Source organism: Cololabis saira, chromosome 15, assembly GCF_033807715.1.
Source record: "Cololabis saira isolate AMF1-May2022 chromosome 15, fColSai1.1, whole genome shotgun sequence".
In the NCBI taxonomy this organism is placed as follows: domain Eukaryota; kingdom Metazoa; phylum Chordata; class Actinopteri; order Beloniformes; family Belonidae; genus Cololabis; species Cololabis saira.
Window position 1 is genome coordinate 41,683,338 of NC_084601.1, and position 18,655 is coordinate 41,701,992.

Consider the following 18,655-nt stretch of genomic DNA (forward strand, 5'->3'; position numbering starts at 1 on the left):
TGTAGACATAGGTGTTGGGATTCAAAAATTTGACTTTGACAGGCCGGGTATGTACAACATTTAAACGGGGGGGCTAAAGGGGCGCAAATTCCTGCCTCGGTCTCCATTGACTGTAATGTAATCAAAAGTTTTCTTAAAAAAAAAACTAACTTTGTTTTCGCACTTGACGAGGGGGATTGTCCGAATCTGCCGAGTTCTGTGTCTCTCACGATGTCTTTGTTTTTCTGCTAGGAGCTACGGTTTTCTCACAAATCGGAGTTATTTGAGAACTAGTCACAAAATCTGGGTTTTTCTCACAGCCAAACCGGAAGGTTCTAAGTCGAGGTTCTTGTTGCCGGGGTAACCAGAATTCAGCTGCTGACTCATTCAGCCAAAGATCCTCTATACCAGTGATTCTTAACCATAGGGCCGCGGCCCACACTTGGGCCGCGAGCGCCATCTAGTGGGCCGCGAAAAAAATTCAGTTTTGTACGTGTGGGCCGCGGGGGCCGCGGGACTGCATAGCAACTCCCGACCAAATGAGGAGAAGAAGACCCTCAGCTAGCTCTAGGTGTAATAGTAAGAGAAATGGTGTGTATTTATAGAGAAAATCCTTCATTTTGCACAGAGTAGGTTTAGATCCGCCAGGATCAGGGATCGATTACTTGGGTCTGCGCCCAGAGCGAGCGAGCGCGGCGTGATCATTTATCCTGACTCGTCCGCGCAGCCGGGGAGGTCGGTGCCGCTCGGGCGGTGGGCTCCATCGTTACTGCTGAAGGATTGTACATGTAGATGTGTCTGCTGGACTGGACTGTTGTTCGGGCTCGCAAAAGCATCGGAAAGTGACTCTGCTGCAGCGGCCAGAGAGCTGCGGGCTCTGCCCGGCCGTCTCAGCTGATCAGGCTCGGATGAAATCCGACACGCGCAGTCCTGACAACTTATTAATGTAAATAAAACTTAGTAAGTTACTTAGTAAGTAATTAGCTTGACTCTTACAGAGATGAGAAGCGTAACAGATGGAAAGGGAAGTTCAACCCAGAATCATCCTGGTTCAGTCTTCCCACTGGGACAAAACCAGTGTCTCATACGTTCAGAGACCGTGGCGTTCAAAGTGCGAAAGTAAAACGCCACTGAAACAAAACACAAAGTTTTTCATCAAACATATCCACTCAAGTCTGAACTGAAGTCACAGAAAATAAGCTGACCATCTTAAACATGTTTGGGTCCACATACAGCTGTGAAGCAGCTTTCTCCACAATGAACATAATTAAAACTACCGTATTTTCGCGACCATATGGCGCACTGTGTGGAAAGGCGCACCCTCAGTTTTGTGTGTCATTTTTGGTTTTAAAACACACATACGGCGCACCGACCCAAAAGGCGCCGTCTCTGTAGACGGAGCTGCACACACAGGCGGGCTGCAGAACACACACGCGCTAAAAACAGAGCGGAAGCAAAACTTAGTTTGATATTTTATTTCACTTTTCACATCAATCAAACCCTTCAAAGGTTCATATTCTGTTTCTGCATTAAAGAATTTAAAAAAACCACCGGGGCGCTGCACATAAACCTGTCTCAGCCACCCGATCATCTCCTCATCCATCCAGCCCTTTTCATTTCACTCTGGCTGGAAAAGTCTGTTTAGGCAACGCCTTTCTTTTAAAAATCACCATAGCCGGCAGTTTCTGTCCATCAGCGTGGCAGCCAAGCACAAGACTAAATAAACTTTTCATACCCCGTTGTGCTGCGGATCCCCGGTCCCGCTCCGCTCCGTCCCCCCCCGCGCTGGACCGGGTCCGCTCCCCGTCTGCTCCCTCGCGCTGGACCGGGTCCGCTCCCCGTCTGCTCCCTCGCGCTGGACCGGGTCCCGGTCCCGGTCCGCCCCCCCCACCCCGCGCTGGTCCCGCGGCGGTCCCGGGTCCCGCGTCCCGGGACCGCCGCGCTGGTCCTCCTCCGCTCCGCCGCGCTGGACCCGCTCACACACGCGCTGTCGGGGAGCCGGTACCGGGGTTTGTATCCGACACGAGCTCCGCTGATTCAGCTGCGCCAGTCCGAATTTCCAGACCTGGAATCAGCTTCTTGATCATCATCCCTTCATCCAGCCTCCTCTTTTCATTCGTCCTTAATGACTCCGGCTGGAAACGTCTTATGCAAAGTTTTTCTTTTAAAAATCCCCATAGGTTTCTGTCCATCAGCTGCGCCAGTCCAGCACCACATACATGAGAATCCGTGTGTGTCGCGCCGCGAATACACACCCGCGCATGTCGGGATCCGGTACCGGGTTTGTAACCGACAGATTTGGCTGCAAATCTCGGAGTGTGAAGCTGATCTGACCTGAGACAGACCCCAGAAATCTCTGCTCGCAAAGCTGCCGGGAACCAGGTCGATCGGACCGCTTTGGGAACCAGGAAGTCGGCTGCAGCAGCGCGCATCACGAGGCTTTAACCTTTAACGTGTGCTTATTTAAATAGAGCGGAGCAAAACTTAGTTTGATTGTATTTTATTTCACTTTACACATCAAGCAAATCCTTAAAAGTCTTTATCATCTGTTTACGCATTAAACAGCTCAGTGGAGTCTCATTCACGTCGCAACTCACGGGGGCTTCACCCGCCCCCTTCTCCCTTTACCATTCTCATGGTGGCCGGCCTCACATTACCGTAATTCAGGTAACAGACACGGCGCACCGTTTCTTAAGGCGCCCGGCACATTTAAAAAAAAAAAAAAAAAAAAAAATGTGCGCCTTATGGTCGCGAAAATACGGTAAATATCGTTCCAGGTTCATCAATGAGCACCTTCTCATGTGCATGATAACCTGACACCATCCAGCCCAGATTTAAAGTCCTGGCAGGAGAAATTAGAGCTCAGTTCTCTCACTGAACGACAGAAAGTGAGGGCATAAGATTAAGGGGAAGAAAGAAAAACTGCAAAACTTTTAAATTGCTAAGATGTGTTTATATTAATTTATTATAAAAATGTGTTGAGACAATTAACAAAGAAAAGGGGAAATTCAAACTGCTGGTAAAGAAATAAAATAAGATAGCATTTGAAAAATAAAATAAAATCTTATTTATTTATTTTATTTTTAAGAGAAAAAAATGTGTAATTGAAGTTACACATGTTAATGGGCAAATATGTACTTTTTTAATATAACAGTCAGATGCAGATGTTGATACAACTATGAGGCTACTTGAATATATATATAATATATATATATTTATTATGATGTTCTGGACCTTCGCTGCTATACAGTGTTAATATTTAACGGGCCTCGGGCCACTCTGTACTGAAAAAATTGGGCCCCAAGGTCAGAAAGGTTAAGAACCCCTGCTCTATACAGTTATACAGACCGTGTCAGAAAAGGCTCTGTGGCACAATGGTAGCGCGTCTGACTCCAGATCAGAAGGTTATGTGTTCAACTCACATCAGGGTCATAATGAACTTTCAGTTTTTTTATTTATCCATCCTCACGAGTTCACCAACCAGACAAACTTTAGCTGCAACAGAAAACTTTGATATGTACCTGGAATTGTTCAAGTCTGCATCATCACCTGACCTGATGAAAAGAGGAACAAAAGATAATCTTTAAAAGAACCAATTTCATTTGTTTATCAGGAGACACAAGACAAGTTTATTTGTATACCACATTTCATGTACAATTTAAAGTGATTTAATAGCAACATTTAAAAAAATGAGGACAAACATATGTGTCAAAGTAAAATCATCCAGTTTTAAAAAGTCTCTAAATTGTCTGATTCTGCAGATTCACACATATAGGAGTGGTTGTTGTGGCTGAGTGGTTAAGGCGATGGACTCGAAATCCGTTGGGGATTCCCCGCGCAGGTTCAAATCCTGCCAACAACATTTAATATTTGAATGGGGAAAAAAAGGTTTGTTAAGTCTTGGATGTCTTAACCTCAGACAAAACTGTGATTTAAAAGTCATCCATCAGGGGCCTCATGTACAAAGAGTGTACGTGCGCCACTTACTACGCTTACGGTTGGATGTTCAAAAGTGATTGTGTGAAAAGTTGTGGTCCTTCACGCAGACATTAATTCTGGCTTATGCACATTTCTGAGGTTTTGTCTTATGGCGACACTCACTGGGGATGCAGTGAAGTCCAACATATGAGGAAAAGTGACTTCAGAAACAAGTTCACTACCACACATGAAGGGCACGACAGTCCCCACATCACCAAATAAGTTACACAGGAGTCGAAATGCAACAATTTCACAATTAACCACATGGTCTGAACATAAAACTAAAGGTTGGTGCAAAACAATGTATACTGCAAATCACACTGTCAGCCTTGGCTCTGTTAGAGGACACTGCTGATGGCAGGATGCAGTACGGAGTCTTTAGGGACCACTCTGCTGGTCCAGGATGAAGACTGGATCATGAGCTAATTTTATTCAATGCAAGGATTCACAATTAAATCCATGCACTCTTTGTACATGAGACGCCAGGTGCTGGAAGCCAATCTGGCCTTCAATTTTCAATTTTATTTATATAGCGTCTAATACAACAGTTGTCTCTAGACGCTTTCCAGAGACCCAGAACATGAACATGAACATGAACATAAACATAAACATAAACATAAACCCCCGAGCAATTATTACATAAACAATGGCAGGTAAAAACTCCCATAGTGGGAGAAAAGCCTTAAGCCAAACAGTGGCAAGGAAAAACTCCCCTTTAGGAGGGAAGAAACCTTGAGCAGGACCAGGCTCATAAGGGGGGACCCTTCTGCTGAAGGCCAGAGCAGGGGAGTCGGGGACGTCAGCAGCACACAGCAGTCATGTGGAAGCAGCAACAGGATGATCAGAGGGGGTGGGCGTCAGCAGCACACAGCAGACATCCACGTAGGCAGGTGGAAGCAGCAATGGGATGACCGGGGATGGGACCGGCAAAAATGATAGCTTTGAGATATTTATAATAAATAAAAATGGTAATGGAGAAGACAGGAAGGGAAAAGGAGAGGAGAAGAAGCGTGAGAGGCACCACCCAGCGGATCATGTCGGTGCCCCCCTGCAGCATAAGTCTATAGCAGCATATCTACCACCAAGCTATATTTGAGACTAACTATTATAGTCTTGTTCTGTAGCTGCAACTATGACTACTCAGGGATTAAAGTTCTCCGTCTCTAGACGGATTTCCGTCAATTGGAAAATGAGGGGGAAAAAAAACAAAACAAAAAACCTTTGCATGTGCGTTTTGTTGTGGCACAGTTAAGACTGTCCAATGAAATCATGTTAGGCATTAAAATGACGCTGTTGTAAACCAATAAAACTGCCAGAGCCTTGGATTAGCCAATCAGAGCAGAGGAGGCGGTGTTGGATCGGTAAGGGAAGTCGGCAAATCAGATCCGTAACTTCGGGATAAGGATTGGCTCTAAGGGCTGTGCTCGAGCCGCGGCTGGGGGAGCAGTCGCCCCGTCGCCCTCCTCTCCCCGCCGCCGGAGGCGCGGTCGTCCGTGGGGGGGGATCGGGTACGGCGGTCGGCGGCGGCGACTCTGGACGCGCGCCGGGCCCTTCTCGCGGATCTCCCCAGCTGCGGCGCCCGTCGGGGACCCGTTCGCGCGGGCCCCCGGCGGGTCGCCTCTCGGGTTGCCACTTTTCAGAAATCGAAATAAAGAACGCCTGATTTCAGCAGCGCAGACGCCAAAAAAAGGGAACATCCCCAAAACTTCTAAACTGCATAGAAATGTATTTATTTTATATGAAAAAACAAAATGCTTTGATTTAAAGTTTAAAGTGCTTTAATAGCATTGGACTTGCAAGACTGTACTGACAGGCAACCATACCAGTAACTGAAATAGCCTCCTATGCTGTTTATGTCCACATCAGCCCAGATGTAGAATATAACCTCCAGGTGAAGGTCGGGAAATATGGTGTAAAAGTTAATTTATTTCAATAATTCAATTTAAAAGGTGAAACTAATATATTACATAGTCTCAATACATGCAAAGCAAGATATGTTAAACCTTTATTTGTTATCATTTTGATGGTTGAATTGTTTATTGATTTCATAAAATCACATTTTTTGAGATTTTTTATTTGGGGTTTTCATAAACTGTGAGCCATAATCACCAAAATTATAACAAATAAAGGCTCAAAGTATCTTACTTTGAATATAGTGGGAAATAATATATTTGTTTCACCTTTAGTTGAATTTACTACGAATGAAGTTTTGCGATATATTCAACTTTTCCGACCTTCACCTGTAGATTATGACATCAATAAATAAGAGCATAATATATGTCCGTATGGGTTCAATACGGAACGCAACTTTTAATTCGCAATTACGTAACAATTCCGTATTTCAAGGGACGGGTGGCGAGCCTAGTCCCCTCGGCTGGCGCTTGGCAGCTAAACTTAGAACTGGTGCGGACCAGGGGAATCCCACTGTTTAATAAAACAAAGCATCTCGAAGGCCCACGGGGGGTGTTGATGCGATGTGATTTAGAAAAACCTTCCTCTCAACAATAACATCATCATCTCTTTGTCTGCACTAACACCATCATTGATGGTCCATGAAACAGTCCAGGATGCTTTCATCACCTTGGCCAAAGCCTTGCCAAGTGCAGTAACATCAGAGCAGCCGGTCAACTGGATGAAGAAGTGCAGTTTACCAGGTCGACTCAGATCTAGGAGAACAGGCCTAAGGCTTTAATGAGAGTAGTCCACAAATTGATGTATGTAAAAGCAAACTGACAATAATAAAACTGCTCAAAATCACCTTCCTCCTATAAAATGCTATTGGTCTCGAGTATATTTAAATAGTGTTGGTTAAAGTCTTCTTACACCTTAAATGCTGCATTAGAAAACAGAAGGGCTAATACAGCATTTAACTTTTTTACTTGAAAGCTTTGGGAAGCAACTGCACGGCAGAAAAGGGTCCATTCTTAAAGTGTGGTGCAGCGCATAGATGACAGGGGAATATGAACTGGCATGAAAAAAAAATTTCAGTCAAAAATATTTGTTTTGCTTTAATCCCTGACTGACTCTAACACACTACAGTTTACACTACCTAGAGATTTACCAACACCAGCTAGAGGTTTACTAAACACTAACTATAGGCTTTACTAAACAGAAAGGTTTTAAGTTTAGTTTTAAAGGTGGAGGTGGTGTCAGCCTCCTTAACCCAGATTGGAAGTTGGTTCCATAGTAGTGGCGCCTGATAGCAGAACGCCCGCCCTCCAAATCTACATTTAGATACTCTAGGAACTACGAGTAAACCTGCACTCTGGGAGCAGAGAGCTCTGCCAGGAACATAAGGCACTATCAAATCTTGTAAATAATGCGGAGCTAAGCCGTTTTGGGCTTTATATGCAAGTAATAAAATTTTAAATTAGATTCGGAATTTTACAGGTAGCCAATGGAGCGACGCTAACACTGGAGAGACGTGGTCTCTCCTGCTGATTCCTGTCAGTACTCGTGCTGCTGCATTCTGGACCAGCTGGAGCCTATTCAGCAGAAGATGCTGAACATCCAAATGAGGTTCTGGAGAGACATGTTCCTGATCACTAAAGATTCAAAACTGTTCTCACAGATCTCATCACTGCACTGCTGTTCAGATAAAATGAAGACTAGAGGAAACGTGCATTGTACACTAAGCTAGTTTCAGAAGTCACAAGAAAGTGGGATATGTGTCCTACAACATTTAATTATGATTCAGAGGGTTCTCCATTCAATCAGAAATGTTCGGCCTGATTCAAAAGTAACAGTGAGGATTGAGGGTTTCTTTCAGATCACCTACATGAATAACAAAGTTTATAAGGATACGCTGAATTATCATAAAATTGGTTACCTGGAAGGGCGTACCTAATCTGACCTCTCTGAACAGCTTGGTATAGAGATTTTGAGTTCCATCGTGAATCTGACCTTTCAGCTTAGTTTTGCAGTGATTCACCACATGTTCAAACATCCTAGGTGGGACTTGGCCCCACAATTCCTGTTTTAGGAGGCCAGTTCCTTGTCCACTAGGCCACTAGGACTTCAGCGGTAGCATTTACACATATAAGAGGCCCAAAGCCAGGAAACTTACCCAGGAACAGTGCACTCTCCCTGCATGTAGGACCCTGGAAGGTGCACATTCCTGGTGTTGGGCCACAGTCCTGAATTATGCGACTGTGTGATTATGTGAACAGTTGAGGCCTTGGATTAGCTTAAGTTACCTCTCTTTGTGAAACAGGCTAGAGCAGGGGTTCTTAACCTTTCTGACCTTGGGGCCCAATTTTTTCAGTACAGAGTGGCCCGGGGCCCATTAAATATAAACACTCTATAGCAGGGGTATTCAACTAAAACTTTAAGAGGTCCATTTAGAGAAAATTTACTCAAGCAAAGGTCCAGCACATCATTATATATTAGGGGTGTCACGGTACACACAAGTCACGGTTCGGTACGTACCTCGGTACAGGGGTCACGGTTCGGTACGGGTTCGGTACAACGGGAAAAAAAATACAAAAAGTCCCAAATGTATAAGACGAGTTTTTTCTTCCTTTATTTTGATCATAGCATTTGAAAGTTAAAGTTCGTTCAATTGGCTACAAAACTAAAAAGCATCTCTTATTAAAATGTAAAATAAATAGAATAAAACATTTAACTTGTGCATTAGTGTTTTTAATTTTACCACGGACTGGTTTATGTGAGTGCGGGATGGGACATTGTAACGAGGCTCGGGCACTTTTAATAAATACTTGAACCCGGGCTCCTCTACTGCTGCATATGGGCAGAGCCGTCTGGGGGCGGAGCATTCTCCATGGGCCCTTATGATAGTCATTTTAACGTTCAACAACATCATCCTACCATCAAACTACATTTATTCTCACTTTTATTGAGCCAAGCATATAGACCTATGCTGCAGAAAGCAGAGTAAAGTCACACACACACACACACACACACACAAGCCTGTCAGCTGTCAATCACACGGCGCTGAAAACTCTGATAGTCACAGACCGACTCAGTTCCATCTTTGATTCAGGTTAAATACAAAAAAAAACATAACTGGTCTAAAATGACACAATCTATCTAGATAGATAGACACAGCGGTCTATAACATCATTTCTGAGCTCTATAATAGAGAATAGACTCGGCGGTCTAGTTGACAACAACACAAGCACATTACAGGCAGCTGGTCAAGACACATTCTGATAAAGACATTATTTAAGAAGGTAACACTGACTCACCAATGGCAGTCGCCTCTTCCATAACCCAAAATAATCCAGGTAACGTGGAAAACGGGGTAACATTCAAAACTTTGTACAAATTTAGTCCTCTTTTAAACTTTAGCGCTAATCTCCTTCACGGCAAATTTGCTGTGACTGTTAAGGCTGATTTATGGTACCGCGTTACACCAACGCAGCGCCTACGGCGAAGGTGCGCGTCGCCGCATAACCTCGCCGTAGACTGCGCCGTACCCTCTGGCGTATGCTCTGCGTCGATTTAACGCAGAACCATAAATCAGTCTTTACACCCAACCCGCTTTGGCTCGCGGCCCCGGTGCGTTCAGGACAGTTGTAAATTAAGAATTAGAACATTTTATCGTTATTATAGCCTACAATTTATGATGATATATGAATTGCACATATATTTATTGATATGCACAGACTAGCACACATTTAGGTCTGTAATGGAACGTGACTGTTGATATTTATAAGGGAAAAAAAACGATGATTGATTTTATTTTTTATTTTTTATTTTTTTAACTCAGTCAGACGTATTCGCCGTATGACTGCGTGAACCGAACCGTGACCCCCGTACCGTGACGGGACGGGACGAATACAAATACCGTTACACCCTTATTATATATATATATATATATATATATATATGTGTGTGTATATGTGTGTGTGTATATATTCAAGTAGCCTCATAGTTGTATCAACATCTGCATCTGACTGTTATATTAAAAAAAGTACATATTTGCCAATTAACATGTTTAACTTGAATTAAACATATTTTTTTCTCTTAAAAATAAAGTAGATTTTATTTTATTTTTCAAATGCTATCTTATTTTATTTCTCTACCAGCAGTTTGAATTTCTCTTACTATTACACGTACAGCTAGCTGAGTGTCTTCTCCTCATTTGGTCGGGAGTTGCTATGCAGTCCCGCGGCCCTCGCGGCCCACACGTACAAAACTGAATTTTTTTTGGCGGCCCACTAGATGGCGCTCGCGGCCCAAGTGTGGGCCGCGGCCCTATGGTTAAGAATCACTGGGCTAGAGTTACCTCTCTTTCTCTGGTTTGAGTTACCTCCCTTTGTGAAATGGAAAACTCAGAGTTTCCCACATTTCAGGGTTAACAGACTCAGTTCGGGTTACGCAGCGTTAGTATGTCAGGCCCCGGTTGTCTTTGGTAAGAGAAATCACCATGGAGACGAGGTAACTGAGGTTACAGAGGCCCTGTGGCTTAGTTGGTCAAAGCACCTGTCTAGTAAACAGGAGATCCTGGGTTCAAATCCCAGCAGAGCCTCTAAACTCATCTGTCTTTGGAGGAGAGAAAGATCAGAGATGTTTCATTCATTCATAGTTCAACTGTGGTGGTGAAATGGTTAAATGACATGTAGCTTAATAAAGGAAGAAAATCACATTGAAGATTTCTTAACCAAAGATAATTCACACTTAAAGTTCTTCTAAGAGATGTGGACTGCTTGAGAGGGAGGTAGTGTCTGGTTCTTCTCCTTTTAGTCACTTTAATGCTTTGCTGTTCTTCACTCGTGCCACAAGGTGGGTACTCCTGCAATTCTTTTTGACCAAATGTGTATTTCTTTACGTGGTGTGTCTGACAGTCAGTTACTTCCCAAGTTTGACCTCACTTAAAAAAGTCTCTACTTGGTTCGGGAGACTGTGCATGTAACTCAAGATGTTGTAAACCAGGATGGATCAAACATATACATGCATACATACATACGAAAAAGAAACCCTCACCATGAAGGCCGGTTAGCTCAGAAGGTCAGAGCGTGGTGCTAATAACGCCAAGGTCATGGGTTCAATCCCCATACTGGCCAGAATGTTTACCACTAAAACACGGGTCATCTTTGATATATATATGCAGATTAATAAGTATTGTTATAAGGTGCAGGTCAGACATGAATGAATGATAATATATATTATGAACAGATGAGATGTGACCATATGATTTACACAGATTTCAATTATAGTGCATACATGGGTGATTGCAGTATTTACATGAGAGTGGAAGTATTTACAGCAGTGTGAGGAGGTAGTTGGCAAAAAGTCCAGTGAAATGATATCACGTACCGTTGTGCAGAATAGTGCAAAGAGTCAGTGGGTGCTGGAACACACAAGACCTGCTTTAACTGAACCCATTTCAGGGCAGGTAACCATATATGGTAACTATAAAAGCGTTGTTTCACCTCCTTCATAGCTCTGTTACTTCACATAAAGCCAGGACAGTAGTGGAACAGGTTTGTGAACTAAATATTGAGATGCTAATTGTTGCTCATAAGGGAACAGTCGTTGGCTGACCGTCACTGCCAGGGTTCTTGAGAAAGCTGTAATCCAGTCAGGAGTAAGTACGAAGAGAGAGCCGTTCATTCAAATGTCAATGACAGTTGTCCTTATCAAACCTCTCCAAGTCTATGGTCTCTTTCTAAGAGGATGTTGTAAAGCAATGGATGACATACAACACGTGTCTAACTGAATATACATGCAAACATTCAACCGTTAATGTAGAAGTTGTTGTATAAGGTGAAGGACAAATGGAGGTAAGTAGCTTGGGGTTTTGAAGAAAGCATCAACAAACAGTTACTTTCCTGACATCATGACTGCTCACCTGCTCATGTGGCTGGTAAACTGTGACGTCTCCTGCAGCGTTGGTGGTTTAGTGGTCAGCATATCTGCTAGCAGTTGACCTGGGTTCAATTCCAGCCCATGCAGCAAACATGAGAGGGAGTTAAGAGTGAACTTCTCTCTTTTGGGGGAAACTCAGCAGTCATTATGAACATGAGTTCTAGAGAGAGCTTTGTCTCTGTATTTCACCCTTTGTTTTTTATTTAATAGCTTGAGATGGACATTGAAAATAATCCGGTTGTTTCTTAACAGTTAGAAATTGTGGTCAGCAGTTTATCCACCTGAACAGGGACTTGAAACCTGGACCCTCAGATTAAAAGTCTGATGCTCTACCAGCTGAGATACTCAGGTTATAGTCTGAATATTTAGTTTCTTCTTTTCTTCATATTTTTACAAATATAAGGCAATCAAAAGCCTTTACCACTTGGCCACAAAAACCTGTCAGAGAACCTGGAGAACCAGAGCATTTAGAGCCTTTTTTATTGTTGGATGATAATTCTTTATCACTGACACATATTTCTATCCTCATTTTTCAAATGTTTTATTGTAAAGAACTCTGAATTGTACATGGAATGTCTATTACAAATAAACTTCCCCTTGCTTTATAAACTTATTACATTCCTTATGTTTAAAAGTCATCTTTATTTCCTCCTTTCTTCAAGGCAGGTGATCCTGCAGAAGTGAATAAGTCTTGGTCCACGTAAAGTTAACAATGAAACATACGATCTTTAAAATCTGAAACTTTGTAAGATCCCCAGAGTTTAACTGGTAACCAGTTTGGCCAGTATGGGGATTGAACCCATGACCTTGGCGTTATTAGCACCACGCTCTGACCTTCTGAGCTAACCGGCCTTCAAGGGATAAGGTTGCCTCATTTTGTTGTTTTTTCCCAGTGTTTTAAAAAAAAAAATCGCTACAAACAAGATGTCGGAGTGCAAAGAAGAGCTCCTAATGGAGATATAAACTAAATCATTTGCACTAACAGTAAAAAAAACCTGTACAGAGCAGTGGCAGCTGGTGATAAAAATGTTTGGGGGGGCACTGGCGAGTGGGGATTAGGGTTAGGATCAGTGTTGTGCTACTTACTGAAAATAGTAACTAGTTACCGTTATTAGTTACTGTGAGGTTAATCAATCTTTAAACTTGTTTTGTCCTTACGAAACTGTCACATGCTCTGTTAACAGAAGTCACAGCAGCCACTTCCTGATCTACTCAGGGTTTTGGACTGCCTGGTGACATCTGTCTACTTGGGTGTGATTGACTCAATCACACGTTATCACTTCAACCCATTGTCTACTGTTCACTGTTCACTGCCATATATGGTCATTTCCTGTCAAGTTTCTTAATAAAAGCATCATGCAGAGGGGAAGCATTTAGGAAGCATTTTGCTGTCAGGGGCTCTGCCCCCTGTTCGGTTGCTCTTCCCCTTCGGCAGAAGTGTGTTAAAAGACCATTCAAGCCAGTCTCTGTGTCTTTGCTCGTTACAAACTTATGTAATGTTGATTTAGACCTAACAGTTACTTCATTAAAAAGTAACTCAGTTAGTAACTCAGTTACTAAGACCAAAAATGTATGTGTTACTATTAAAAGTAACTTTTTAGTTACTTTAAATAAAAACATTATTTTAAATGTTCCCATTTAATGCCCCTCTAGCCTTCATTTCAGCAGGTACTGTATGGATTTGCATTGTGCATCGTGTTCTGCATTCTAAACAGTCTCCCCACTTCTTCACTTCCTGTATCAATAACGTTGGTTGCTTAGCAACAAGATGAGAACGGCCAATGAGCTTCAGCAGCAGCTCAAGAACCTTTGATGAATCATTCATTACAGTCTCAGATATAATCCATGGTGGCACGTCGGTTTAGAAGAATCTTTTTGCCCAGAATGAAAAAAGAGCGTCAACAACAACCCATAACTATTTTCTTCTCTGGAAAAAACACACCTGCACCGCGGCTTTAGGAGAAAAAGACGCTACAGAGTCGGGGTGCAGCGGTAAAGAAGAGCAGTGGAATACGTGCGAGGCGGGGCTGATCTCTGCAATTTGAAGCCCTCTATAATTGTACAAAGAATTTCACTTATCACGGGTTCTTTTTGTAACGTAACCCCTGTGAAAAACCAGGGATTACTGTAATGACAATATCTCCACTTTTCTTGGCTCGCCATGACCGTCATGTTTTTGAACGCATGGCCACTACGTTTCCTCTGGTCTCCGCATGTGGGGAAAAAAGCTTCACTGTATCCAGAAATAACGGAGTAACGCACCGTTTGGTAACGGTAATTGCGTCCTGGTTTTACCTGGTTTTACCTGGTTTTACCAGGATGAGCTGCTCTGAGCACGAGGGGCCCCTTAGAGCACCTTTATATTAAATTGTAGGTGCAGGGACTGCAATGTTTAATCCTCTCCTCCTTTACTTTGCATCACTTTCATTTATTGTTAGAAATATGACGCCATGTCGTCTTGTTTGACTTTGTTTTGATGATAGTGATTGATTTCATGTGGCCACATTTAAGCAACACTAGGTGACGTTTCTCAGCTCTGGAAGAGAAAAGCCTGAATTATGGTTCCTCGTTAAATCGACGCAGAACTTACGCCGTACCATACGGCGTAGCCTACAGCGTAGGGTACGCGGCGACGCGCGCTTACGCCGTAGCTCTGCGTTGGTGGAACGCAGAACCATAAATCAGCCTAAATGCTGGGCTGCGCGTGTCGCGCTGAGCGGCTCCTCAGCTCTCCAGAGCCGTGCGAGGAGAAAACATCCCCTCCCGTCTTTACTAAACCGGTTTGCTTTGAAAAGAGTCGCGTAAGGGTCTCCCGGGGGGGGGGCTGGGCCGTGGACGTGGGGGTCCCACTCGGAGGGCCCGGCCCTGCCTGGGTGGGGGGTGGCTGTCTGCGCTGGGGGGACATTGCTGCCTTGGTCCTCCGTCGCTGGGCGGGGGCCGAGTGCCCCTGCGGATGTGGGGACTCCGTGACCCTTGGGGTGTCCGCCGGGGTGGCCTCGCGGGGGGGTGGGGCTGGGTCCGGGGATCGGGCCTCCCCTGACCGGGGGGTGCACGGGCGGGCGCGGCGGCGGGGCGGCACCATTCCCAGGTGTCTATGTCTTATGTTGTCAGTATGAATGGGAGGATGTTGGACCGTTTCCCCCTCCGTCTGGGGGCTCCGGCGACGCCGGGGGCGCCCGTGGAGGTACGGTGGGGCCCTGGCCCGGCTCGGAGGGCCGGCCCCCGTCTACTGGATGGCCGTGGGGGGGCGCGGGTGTCTTATCAGGGCCGGCTTTGCTGGTCCTGCCTCCTGGCTTCGGCCTCCGCTCCCCCTCCTTCCCCCCTACACGATTCATACGCACATAGGCGAAGGGCGGGGGGCCCGGGTCGTGGGGGGCACTGTCCCGCGTGGCCCGGCACTCCCCGCCTCATGGTTTTAACAGCAAAATAGACACTGCACATTCAACACTTAATAAAGATGTATGGGGCAATGATAAGTTTTCTTTTGGTTTTGTAATTACAGTAGATTTATATGGTTTATGTTGTAATTTGGATCTCAAATTTGCATATTTATTAGTAATCATTTTGGATTGATGCTAATTGAATGTGTTTAGGTTAACCATAGAACTGGAATACACTTTTTGGTTTGTGTTTATTTAGTGACGCTGTACCTTTAAGAGCTGCTGCTGAGCTCTCCAGTCAGTTAAGAGTTTTTCAGCTACAGAGTTTTTCAGCTACAGAGTCAGTACAGAGTTGAGTAGCAGTGGAGCGACACGGTTTCTTACCCGTAGCCTGTCGTAAACTGAATTGAATGTTCTTGTGGATTAGTGAGTCTGTAAATACATTTTTGTTTTTCATAACTTGGATTCTATGGGATTTTTTAAGAACAACGGAGTTTGGGACTTGGACCGGAGTAAACCATAGCCTACTGCTAACTAGAATCTGCCTGTACAAAAGACATTTGACAGGGACACGTAGTTCGGGAGGGGGGTGGGGTCGGTGTCAAATCGATACTTGGCCCTCCCCCTCCCTGTTTTTATGGCATTAATCACATGCACTCAACACCAGGGGCGGGAGGGGGTCCCACATCACCTGCGTTCCCTCACCGGCCTGGGATAGGTGGGTCGGGATACCCGGGCCCGGCGGGGTTCGCCGTGCGGCCTGGGGTGCCTTCTGGCGGTGCTGGACCCCCCCGGGGAGGGGGAAACGGTGCGTGATTGTGTGTCTGTGTCGGTGAGAATGCGGTATGGAAGGGTCCTGCAATGGAGGATTTGGGCCTCCATTGGCAGGACATCAAAACTTAATAATTTATCAATATTATATTATACAAAGATGGTTATTATTATTATTATTATTATTAGTATTATTATTATGTATAGTATATCATATTATTATTAGTATAGATATTGGATAGGTGAATGGATGAATGAATGGGATGCCTGGGTCTGGGGCCCTCCGTTGTCGGGCCTGCACGGGTGTCGCCCTGTTGGGGGGTTCCCTCTCTCCGGGCCCGTCTCCGGTCCCCCCCGCTGCCTCTGCGGCGGGGCGCCCCTCTGGTCTTGGAGGGCCACTTTCGTGGGGGACGGGTGCGCCTGCCCGCGTCGGCGGCCGGGGCGGCTCTGTCTCTCCGGGCGGGCTGGCCCCCTGCCGGGTGGGGGTCGTTGGCCTTAAGGGTGAGGGCCTCCTGGCCGCGTGTCCGGCCCGGACCGGGTGGCCGAGGATTGCCTGGGTCGCGGTCCGCCGCCGCGGGATCCCTGGCTGCTTCTTCCCGCGCCGTGGGGGCCCCGCCCGCGGACCCCCTGGCCGCCGCCGGGGGGGGGCCTCGCAGGCGGTGGGTTGCCTCCCTCCTGCTTCTCCCCTCTGTGGGGTTGCCGGTGGCCTGGGTTCCGGGCTCTTCCGTGTCGGCCTCTGGTCTCGCGGGTGGCGGGGTTGCTCCCCCCCTCCCCTATTATAGATACACTTCAGGTGGAGCTTTGTTTGGTTTATTACACACACACACACACACACACACACACACACACACACACACACACACACACACACACACACACACACACACACACACACACACACACACACACACACACACACAAACATACACAGCCACACAAACATAAACATACACACACACACACACACACACATGCATGATCATATACATACACGCACACACGCACATAGACATACACACTGGCTTGTTCACCTGCATGCTGGCTCTCTAGTTTTTGGGGTTAGGTAGCGGTAGCTTAGCTCAGACTGCGATCAGATCTCAAGATTTAGGTTGATTGCTGTTGTTGTTTTGGTTGGCTCCGTGCCGGTTTCGTGTTTTGTTTGTGTTTTTTTGTTGCAGATTTCCAGTGCCTGACGTGTGTTTCCGTGTGTTCCTGCTTCCTGGATTGGCAGTGGATGTCGTCACCCCCCCCCCCCCCACACACAAAAAAAAAAAAAAAAATCACTGGGTTTGTATGTGTATATTTATGTATGTGTACGCATATGTATGCGTATATATATGTATATATATTAATTATAGTAATAATGCACTTATATATGCTTTTGGTTTCTACCGTCATGGTATCAATCATTAATATGTGTGCAGACAAGGGAAAAAAAAAAAAAAAGTCGCGTAACAGCCGCGCGGATGAGCTCATGGCGCAAACAGGCCGAATTTGGAAAAGTGAGCGGCGGTGCCGGACAGCAGCGCCGACACCTGCAGCTGGTCGGGGGCCAATGATAATGCACACACGACAGCACGTGACTGACGTGTGTAACAGGGAGGGTGCGCTTATTTTATGTCTCAGAGAAGGAGAGACGAGACGAGACGAGAGAGCGAGAAAAGCCTGTAATTTAATGGAAAAAAAAAATGCATAATAAAAAAAAAAAATTCAGGCGTGGCGGGCCGCCACTGCTAAATCATCAAAAATGTAAATATAAGATTGCACTTTATGAAGCCGATTTTCTTAAAAAAAAAAAATTTTTTTTTTGGGGGGCCGATATCGATTATTAATAAGATTATGAATATCGAATTCGATAATCGGCCACGGCCAATTATCGGTCGCCCACTAGAAAAAACCCACCTGCACCGCGGCTTTAGGAGAAAAAGACGCTACAGAGTCGGGATGCAGCGGCTCAGAAGAGCAGTGGAATACGTGCGAGGCGGTGCTGATCTCTGCAATTTGAAGCCCTCTATAATTGTAAAAAGAATTTCACTTATCACGGGTTCTTTTTGTAACGTAAACCCTGTGAAAAACCAGGGATTACTGTAATGACAATATCTCCACGTTGAGAAACTCGCCTTTTCTTGGCTCGCCATGACCGTCATGTTTTTGAACGCATGGCAGCTACGTTTCCTCTGGTCTTCGCATGTGGGGAAAAAAATCTTCACTGTAGCCAGAAGTAACGGAGTAACGCACCGTTTGGTAACGGTAATTGCATTACTGAATTTAAAAAGTAATGTGTTAGAGTATTAGTTACCGCAAAACTAACGGCGTTACTTAGTCCACACTGGTTAGGATTAGGGTTCTTTTCCTCTGCCGAACGCCTCGTGAAATTATTATTTGTAATGAAACAACCAAATTTAGTTTTTCTGATGCCATTGTCTCCTGTCATGTCGTCAATCAGATTGGATGAAGAATGAAAGAAAACATGCTTGATTGGCCACGGGCGCAGAACAGTCTCTTGGCCCGCCGATTTCAGTGCATGGCAGTGTCCGTAGTGTAGTGGTTATCAAGTTCTCTTAACACGCGAAAGGGCCCCTGTTCAAAACTGGGTAGAAACATGTATGACTTTGCAATAGCATTATTTGGACTTGGAAAACCACTCCAGTCGCTCAGGACAGGAAGGCTGAGCACCTCTTTCTCATATTGGGTCTCATGCAGAAATGAAATTT

At 45.1% G+C, this 18,655-nt stretch overlaps 1 protein-coding gene and 6 non-coding genes across 7 annotated transcripts in view; 5 read left to right on the top strand and 2 right to left on the bottom strand.

The window, feature by feature from the left end:
• LOC133460943 (zinc finger protein 271-like) overlaps window positions 1-18,655 on the top strand; it is a 137,577-nt gene that overhangs the window by 76,809 nt on the left and 42,113 nt on the right. The window lies entirely within an intron of this gene.
• On the top strand, window positions 3,340-3,411 carry trnaw-cca (transfer RNA tryptophan (anticodon CCA)). The gene has a single exon. It is a non-coding gene; the product is annotated as a tRNA-Trp (tRNA).
• On the top strand, window positions 3,760-3,841 carry trnas-cga (transfer RNA serine (anticodon CGA)). Its single transcript has one exon. It is a non-coding gene; the product is annotated as a tRNA-Ser (tRNA).
• trnat-agu (transfer RNA threonine (anticodon AGU)) lies at window positions 10,377-10,450 on the top strand. The gene has a single exon. It is a non-coding gene; the product is annotated as a tRNA-Thr (tRNA).
• Window positions 10,912-10,985, top strand: trnai-aau (transfer RNA isoleucine (anticodon AAU)). Its single transcript has one exon. It is a non-coding gene; the product is annotated as a tRNA-Ile (tRNA).
• Window positions 12,069-12,141, bottom strand: trnak-uuu (transfer RNA lysine (anticodon UUU)). Its single transcript has one exon. It is a non-coding gene; the product is annotated as a tRNA-Lys (tRNA).
• Window positions 12,569-12,642, bottom strand: trnai-aau (transfer RNA isoleucine (anticodon AAU)). The gene has a single exon. It is a non-coding gene; the product is annotated as a tRNA-Ile (tRNA).